Genomic DNA, 8,061 nt, shown 5'->3' on the forward strand with positions numbered 1-8,061 from the left:
AAACGTAAGGTTAATGCTTGTTTATTAGTTGATTTGAATTTCGCGCCAAGTGAGTGCACATCATGGCTGCGCCCATGCTCCTAGTTCACAGTAGCCGTCCTCTGTGTCCCTACCCACTCATCTCTTATTCGAAAGATTGCCATCAGATTCTGGTCCTGCACATCTGATGCACTATAATCATTTAAAAGTCATGTCTTGCTCTTATTTGTGAGTGTGCGGGGGGGGGGGGGGCACAAAGTTTAATTAATAAATCACTGACTTGACGCTTGAAGTCTTGAAGTTCAGGTCGTTAATTATTTATTCTTCGATTTGAAAACACTTTCGGTAAAATTCTTAAATGTCGATCGGCGTCAGAAAATAAAGGCGGAAATAAATGTGCACGCGGTCGATTCAGTTGTACGCCAAACGTATTGTTTCAAGACGAACCATTTATTTATTCGATTGTGCTTAAGGAACTTTCTCCGAGCGTGAATACGAAAACATGCATTTCTATTGAGCGAAATTGTATACAAAGCGATATATTTTCGCTAGCGAACGAAAGACAAAAAATCCTTCTGTATCAAAGGGGGAAAGTTTGGATTACTTTTGTTCTAAACAACTTGCTTAATTGCATAATGTGTATATATACGTGGTAACTGTGCAAACAAAACTTTCGAGGAGAATAATAGGTGTCACAAATATATAATTCATTCAAATTGTTTGCAAACGAAAGCGAGCCATTTAAATTATATTTTTTTGCGGGCAATAACTGCGGAATGGCTTTGTCACGGCTTCCAAAATTTAAATAATTGTTAGTTGAAATATCGCCCCCTTTAAATTTGATCACAATTTTTCTTCGCGCGTTTTGTTACAACCATCAACTTTTCATAACGATCATTCGCCCAAGCAAACATTTGATACTCCTCATGACGCACCCTTCGCCTAATCTATTAGCGCGGTATCTCGCTATGGTCCAAAATAAGAATGGAATAGTGAAAATATAAATAAATTAAAATTTACACGTAGCAGCATAGAACCGCTTTTATGAAAACGAATGAGAGAGCTTAAGGTCCTACCAGTGTCCATGCTTTTTGTTGGGTGGGAATAAGGTTTCTTAATATCAAACACCAAGCCAGTTGGCAGCAGTGTTGGAACCCCTCATGTTATGAGCTTAATTTCTTTCATTACGTATACGTGGTGGGCAAGTACACATACAAGTGAGGAAAACAGGAAGGAGGAGTTCGAACACCCAACCATTAGCACTCTGTATGACGAAGAAAATTCTTACTTACAAAAGCACTCCGATAAACTTATTACTGCTTGATTGAACGTATAAAAGGTCGGTTTATTTTTGGATTTACAGTGTTGCTAACGAATTATGACATAACGTCAGTTTCCTTTGAAACGTAACAGGGGTCGGGAAAAGTTTCGTTGTTCGGTTATCATTGCTTGCCCTGAAAAAGTTCAATCTTGACGCGAGTCTAAAAGTGGGAGATTAAACAATTAAGAAACTGCTGTAATATCAACATCACCAAAATTAGATCGGATAAAGGGCCGCCACGTTTAATTATTGTGGATTTTAGTCAAATTCGCTCGATTTGGATTAAAATTTTCACCAGACGCGTAAAATTTGGTGATTTAGACATAGGTATAAGACGTTATTGATTCCTGAGCGCTACTTAATATTATTAATGTCGCAATCAGGATATAATTAATGAATCTCTCTGAAGAGGCTTAACGTTATAGTTATAATGAAAATACTTCCTTTATCACGGAGACATATTGTTGCGTTATGAATGCTTTGGTGACAGTGAGGTTATTGCTTTCCAGATAGCGACATTTTCCGTTACCTTTAGAAATACCATGCGATCAAAAAGAGTTGCTGTCGAGTCACCTTTGGAATTTTTGTTTACATGGAAAATCGTACTTAAATGGAACTTCCAAAGGCGACTCGATCGCCATTCATTTTTGATCGCCAGTTATTATGTTTAGGAGACAGGGTATACTTTTTACCTACATATCCTGGTCGATTCAGTGGTTTTAATATAACTTTTTGCTTACAAGAAACTAGTAAGACTGGGTCTAGCTAAATCCACTAGGTAGATTGCAAGTTCGCGCATAGTATACGTGTTAGAATTTTAAGCAGTCGTCAGAAAATGTGGGGAATCTAAGAACTCCGCGCATATCAGAGGTAGTAACTACGAGGAATTTGAGAGTACTTAAAGGAACTCACTATAAGTCATGTCCAAGATTTTGATGACGGTTTGTTCATAATTTCAAGTGAAAGCGAAAGATACACTTTTAACTTTAAACAAACGTTTATTTATATTTATTTATGTAAATAATAGTTACCTATAACCACTACCTACATTTATTCACAATTAAGTCGTCCAATATTATCTGCATCGCGTCTGGTCCTCTTGATGGATCAGGCATGCTTCAACATTGGATTTTTCGGGGGTAGTTGCTCGTATCTTCAATAGTCCTGTAAACATTTAAATTTACTTCATTTTGCGGATAATATACCATCATCTTACCTTCTTCATACAATAATCTGAACGAATTAATTTAAGCGTTCCGAAATTGATAATCAAAAACAACCTCCAAGATCGCAATTTTACCGTTTCTATATCCATTTTTCTCAATAGTCTTAAGGCCACGGCGATATCAACATTCTTGATGCTTTGGCGTATTTCCGTGATGTCTGATCTTATTTAAACAATTTTCGTTACGAAATTGTCTCCTACTTCCCCTAAAATTTGGATAAGTAGCGGAAAACCATAGCATGGGCAGAATCTTTGAAAAAATGGGTAAGCCTAGACAATCCCTGCTCATATGATCTTACCTGTGCTCCAGTGGTCGACTTTAAATATTCTAAACGTATTTTCTCAAGCATGGAGCTTTGTCGAAAAAATGGTCAAATCATTACGTCGGAACTGTAAGGATCAAAGAGCATAAATGTACCAATTTTAATAGCTTTACACAAAAGTGCAAATCTCAGTTTAGGACCTAAATACCCAAACTAATAACCAATCTGGTTTTTAAATAATGTCCGGATATAAATTTTGAATAATGTATCTTTTTCGTTAGGCGATCCTGTATCTTATACTGTACACTGGCCCATTTTTCCCGCTTTCCTTTTACCCTGCAACTGTAAAACTGGCTTACGGTATTTTTTATCTATTATCCCCCAAGCAAGAATGGCAGCCCATACGAGGTTATATGTATAAATAGACATTCCTTTTTGTTTATTTTATAATTATTGTAATTGATAATCGTATTAGATATTGTTGATTAATTGGCAAAACCACATAGTATCAAATTAGCTTAATCGTATTCGTTATATTTATAACGGTACTAGATTTTTCCCTCGCGGTTTTGTACACTCGCTATTGATGGATATATGATAACGGAAACACATCGGCACGGTACCACGCAAATAACTTGGTGCAGGTATCGACGGGTACGCGAAATAGCAGAGTTGCGGCATCAACGAAAAAAGACCAGGGACACACAAAGACACCAAAAAATCCGTTTAGCCGTTTCGGAAAAAGTTCATTCATAACACACGCACAGAAGAATTTTGTATATAAATTAAAATTGCGTCGTTTGGTCTAATGCATTTGTGTCTTGGCTCCTATCTTCAAGAGAGAGAGAGAGAGGTTTACACTATTTACATAAAAATAAAAGCTGTTTTTAGTTTCATGTGATCGCCGTCAGGGCGAAAACGATACTGTCGTAATAAACGTATTTCGAAAGGATTTTTCTGTTTTGACAAGTACAGGGTGGGGAACATGAAATGTGGTGTCATTAACTTTTTGATTCATGGATTTTGTTTTGTTTGAAAATCGTTACGGTACTGTGTACACCCTGTATTAGTAATAAAAACTCAAAGCATAGATCTGATAGGTGGCTGTTGGGTCCTATTCAAACCTGCTGAGCTTACGATGTCGGTCTTCTTTTCTTTTGTGCTGAACTCTACTTATTTTTTTATTCATTACAATACCGTTTCTTTAGCTGATATACCTAATTATTTATCTTCATTTCGAGTATAAATCTCAGTTGCAGTAGGGAACCACGTTTTGTTGTGGTTAAATAATTTGCTGATAGGTCACCGTTTCACGATTTCAAGTGTATATACGCAAAACTTGACGATGATTTTCTGCTCTCGAGATTCAGGGAAATTGTAAAGGTTAGCCCTCCGTAAGTACGAATTCGCCGTCGCATCGTAGAATGGAGGTACTTTAGCGCGGGTTGAAAGAAATCATCAATCTTATTAAATTTTCTGTATTCATTGCAAAATTGGATGCCGATAGCTTTACTCGATTAATTTAAAAGGGAATTTAGACGATATAATAAAGAGAAAAGAAGTTGTTTTATATCTGGGTAGAACCTACAGCTATAAAAATTAATCAGGAAGTCAATTACTGCAAAGCGGATAGAATGAGCAATCGATGAATATTTTATATAAGCGAATATCCTCAAGTTTGCTTCACAAAACTTTCTCATTAAGGGTAATGAATCATTATTTCCTTAAATATAAATTAAACAGGATGGGAACACAGAAGGAAAAATTCGGAAGGAGGCGAAGAAAAATAAAAAAAATTTTAAATCAAATTTTAATGAAAGTTTTCCGCCGGATAACAATTTTAACAAACTTTATCCGTTGGTTTATTAATCTTTCACGGAGTTTTTCATGTTAGCGGGAGCAAGAGGTACGAGATAGAACAAATCAGCAAATTTCGCTTTTTGGAGAATTTTTCAAACGCTGAACTTGGTAATGAATTTATGTCTTTGTTGGATTGAATAAGTAATTTCTCTGATTCGTGTTAAAAAAACGCCATTTTCACCTTTTGTGGGATACAAAAAATCTACGTTTACATTTGGTGTATAACTTATTTTCTCAAAACAAAACCATTTAGAATTGATACCGCAAGAAGTACCGCAGCGCCTTAAATAATATGAACTCAGGCGGTATACGAATTGATTTTAGCATACTCGGATAGACCCAAAAATTTATATCTTAAGCAAAATCTTATTTTCAAACATAATCACACTGAATACTTTTGATTTAGTTCAGTGACTCCTGGAAAAAGAAAAATTCTCCGCCTAGTTGTGTAGCATTTCAGTAATACCGTGCGATCAAAATGAAGTTGCTGTCCGAGTCAACCTTTGGAACTTTTTGTTTACATGGAAAATCGTATTTTAAACTTTGAACTTCCAAAGGCGGCTCGACAGCAACTCATTTTTTTGATCGCCCGTTACCGCAAGTAATGCTTATGAGGAATTAAAATAAAGTTACACAATCTAGGAAAAAGTTTCTGAATTTTAAGGATCTCATTGCTCATCTGCATGAAGAAGTTATAACGCTTATAGATTTTGCGGTATTGCTGTAATGTTGGTTTGCATACCGTTAATTTGGTTACAAAAGTGGTTCATTTCTTGCTGTCAAAATATGCTCTTTTTCGTCTCTATAATCTAATCAACGATAACAGACACGCCAGCCTTGTTGCCCAAGTTGGTCTACTGCCACTCTCTGCGTTTGTTTAATAAACTCGCTCTTGCGTATGTTACGGGCGGCGATTATTCATAATGATCGATTATTGTGAAATATTGAGGAAGGAACATTTTTTTTAACAGCCCCCTCGAAGGATTTTTTTAAATTCAATAATCAATATCTTCTTAGTTTCATAAATGACAGGTAGTTTGCCTTCTTCCTAAGTCCCTCAAAACCCGGAAATTCACCCTAAATTTATCAACATCGGGCCATTAATTACTTTTATATTATGGAAAAGATCGTTTTCAACAATTGTGAGCAACCCTGGGTACGTTCCGGCTTTTGCCCACAGCCTCGGGTAGCGTCGGGAAATAATTGGCGAGCAAAGAAAAGTAAAAGTGTATTGTCTAAATAGAAATAAAAATATATATATACAAAATAAAATAATATAAAAGATTTCCGGAGCAGTCCTCGTATTTACTTGGGGAGTACTGCCATCTGCCGGTAGTTATCTGGCCCCAGCGTGTCAGCTGGTTTGCTGTCAATGCCGTTTTCGTGTCGGACGGTAGGTTAATTTCCACGTGCAGTGCTGTCTAGAATGTAACAAATTAATTGATGCGGGATTGAGGGCTGCGCCACCCGAACGGGGTAACCAACAGAACCTGCGGGGTGAGTGTTCGAACTGTAACAACTAACCTTTCACGTGACGGCTTTCAGCCCCTTATGGTTAACGTAGGCGGGAGCACTGTGCCCCAGGTTAGGCAGGACGGGGCGACGGGAAGATACTACGGAGGTGTACTTCGTTTAAAACCAGGAGTCACGCTCCGATTTTGTTTTGAAGACACGGACAGGTAGGAACATACGGAGAGTAGCTGGTAATCTTGAGGAATACTTGTTGTAGTAACCCGTTCGCTAGGGAGTACACCTAGGAACTGGAATTACTCGGGGAATTGGGAACTGGTCAGAGTAATAGAGGTAACGGCTTGCACGTTTTAATAAAGGGTTGAAAGATTGTTGTTTTAATGACACTATAAACACTCACTCACCTCGACGGCTAATTACGATTAACCCCCTAGGGCTAACGGCAACACACTCAACACAAGGAACGACAGGGGGTGCAGGTTAACAACGGTTTTACAGGAAATGGAACGACGGTTAAAGGTGCAGTAATCAATGACAGGTAAATAAGGCTGGTTAATAGCAAAAGGCACTGGTAAAGGTAGAAGCAAAAGTTACAAACACTGGACTGACACAGGTATATATAGCTTGGAGATCTGGTGGGGAAGACGATTAGGAGGGGCGAAATTAAGTGGAAATATCTGGGGGAAATCTCATTTACTGGTTTGGGCAGATTATTTCCTCACCCTTAATTTCGTTTCCTCACACACGTTGCTTAACTCTGAACTTATTTCTTCGCTGTTCAACGTTCGTTTTTTGCTTTTCTCTTGGAGGTTCCACTATGGTATTTTCGTCCATTCTGAGATGTCTGCTTTCAAAATTTCAAACGATAAGTACAGGTGCCGTATCTACAGACACCGCTGGAGATACATTTAAACTCATTTAGTTATTAAGTTTGATTAGCGATTTCTATTCTTTGTGTATGAATCCGCCTTGTTTGAATGACGGTAACTGTTTCGTCCATGCAGAGGTAAATGCTAGAGTGTTAAAAGTACTTAGTCGCATTCATCTCGAAATACAAATTCAGTTTAAGGTTACCGTATTCAGGACCTTCAGATATCTTCTGGACTGCAGAAGGTCCCGCTAATTAGTGTTTCATGAAGGTACTTTATGTAAGAGACTTCGGAATTTTATGTTTCACAAATGGGAAACGGGTGGAGTTGCTTTTAAATCTCTTTGAGCTGGCTACTTTTGAGCATATCAAATTTCGAATTAAATTAAGGTCAGGTTTAAATGATATGATATGATGATTTAAATTCAATAGTTACTTCCTCGGATTGTTAATTTTGTATGTTGTAGATATTGGTCCGAATTTTTCACATATGGGTACCTATTTACCGCCTGTGAACAATGTTATCTGTTCCTTTAGTAACGCAAACTATGTAAATAATTAACACAAACGTAACATTGAAGGAGTTCGGGAAATTTTCAATTTTTTTCAGTATTTTTTATATAAAAATTACATTTTTTGTACATTTTTGCCGGGGCCCCCCTTTTAGGTCGGGGCCCGTCCTCATTGCGTACCTTTGAGACATTGTAGTTACGCCACTGCGTTCAATTGACACATTTGCTACGCTCATGTGTCAAACTTTGAACTCGAGTTGAAAAACTTCATTTTCTTCCCTTATAGTTGTACAAATAACCAGGGCCGAAATAAGGTTTGTCCGGGCCCTAGGCACAATAAAATTTTCGGGCCCCTTTTCATAAATTATAATAACTCGTGTTCCAGCACAGTTGTGTACTTTTTCGCATATACGTTAAACCGTTCGTAGCTCCTTCTAAATATTAATTCAATTAACCGGGTCAAAAATATGCCAAAAGTGAAAGCCATCTATGTCTATAAATCTAAATCTAAAGTCTAAATTTTTTAATTGCAAATTTGGAGAAATACATAGGTAATTGTTAAT

General features: G+C 37.2%; 1 long non-coding RNA gene across 1 annotated transcript; it reads left to right on the forward strand.

Annotated features, from left to right (window-relative positions):
* The first annotated feature begins 5,888 nt into the window (after positions 1 to 5,888).
* LOC116164120 lies at positions 5,889 to 6,488 on the forward strand. The gene is made up of 3 exons (XR_004143812.1): positions 5,889 to 6,145; positions 6,194 to 6,327; positions 6,378 to 6,488. It is a non-coding gene; the product is annotated as an uncharacterized LOC116164120 (long non-coding RNA).
* The last annotated feature ends 1,573 nt before the right edge of the window (positions 6,489 to 8,061 follow it).

Source organism: Photinus pyralis, unplaced genomic scaffold, assembly GCF_008802855.1.
Source record: "Photinus pyralis isolate 1611_PpyrPB1 unplaced genomic scaffold, Ppyr1.3 Ppyr1.4_LG2, whole genome shotgun sequence".
Taxonomy (NCBI): domain Eukaryota; kingdom Metazoa; phylum Arthropoda; class Insecta; order Coleoptera; family Lampyridae; genus Photinus; species Photinus pyralis.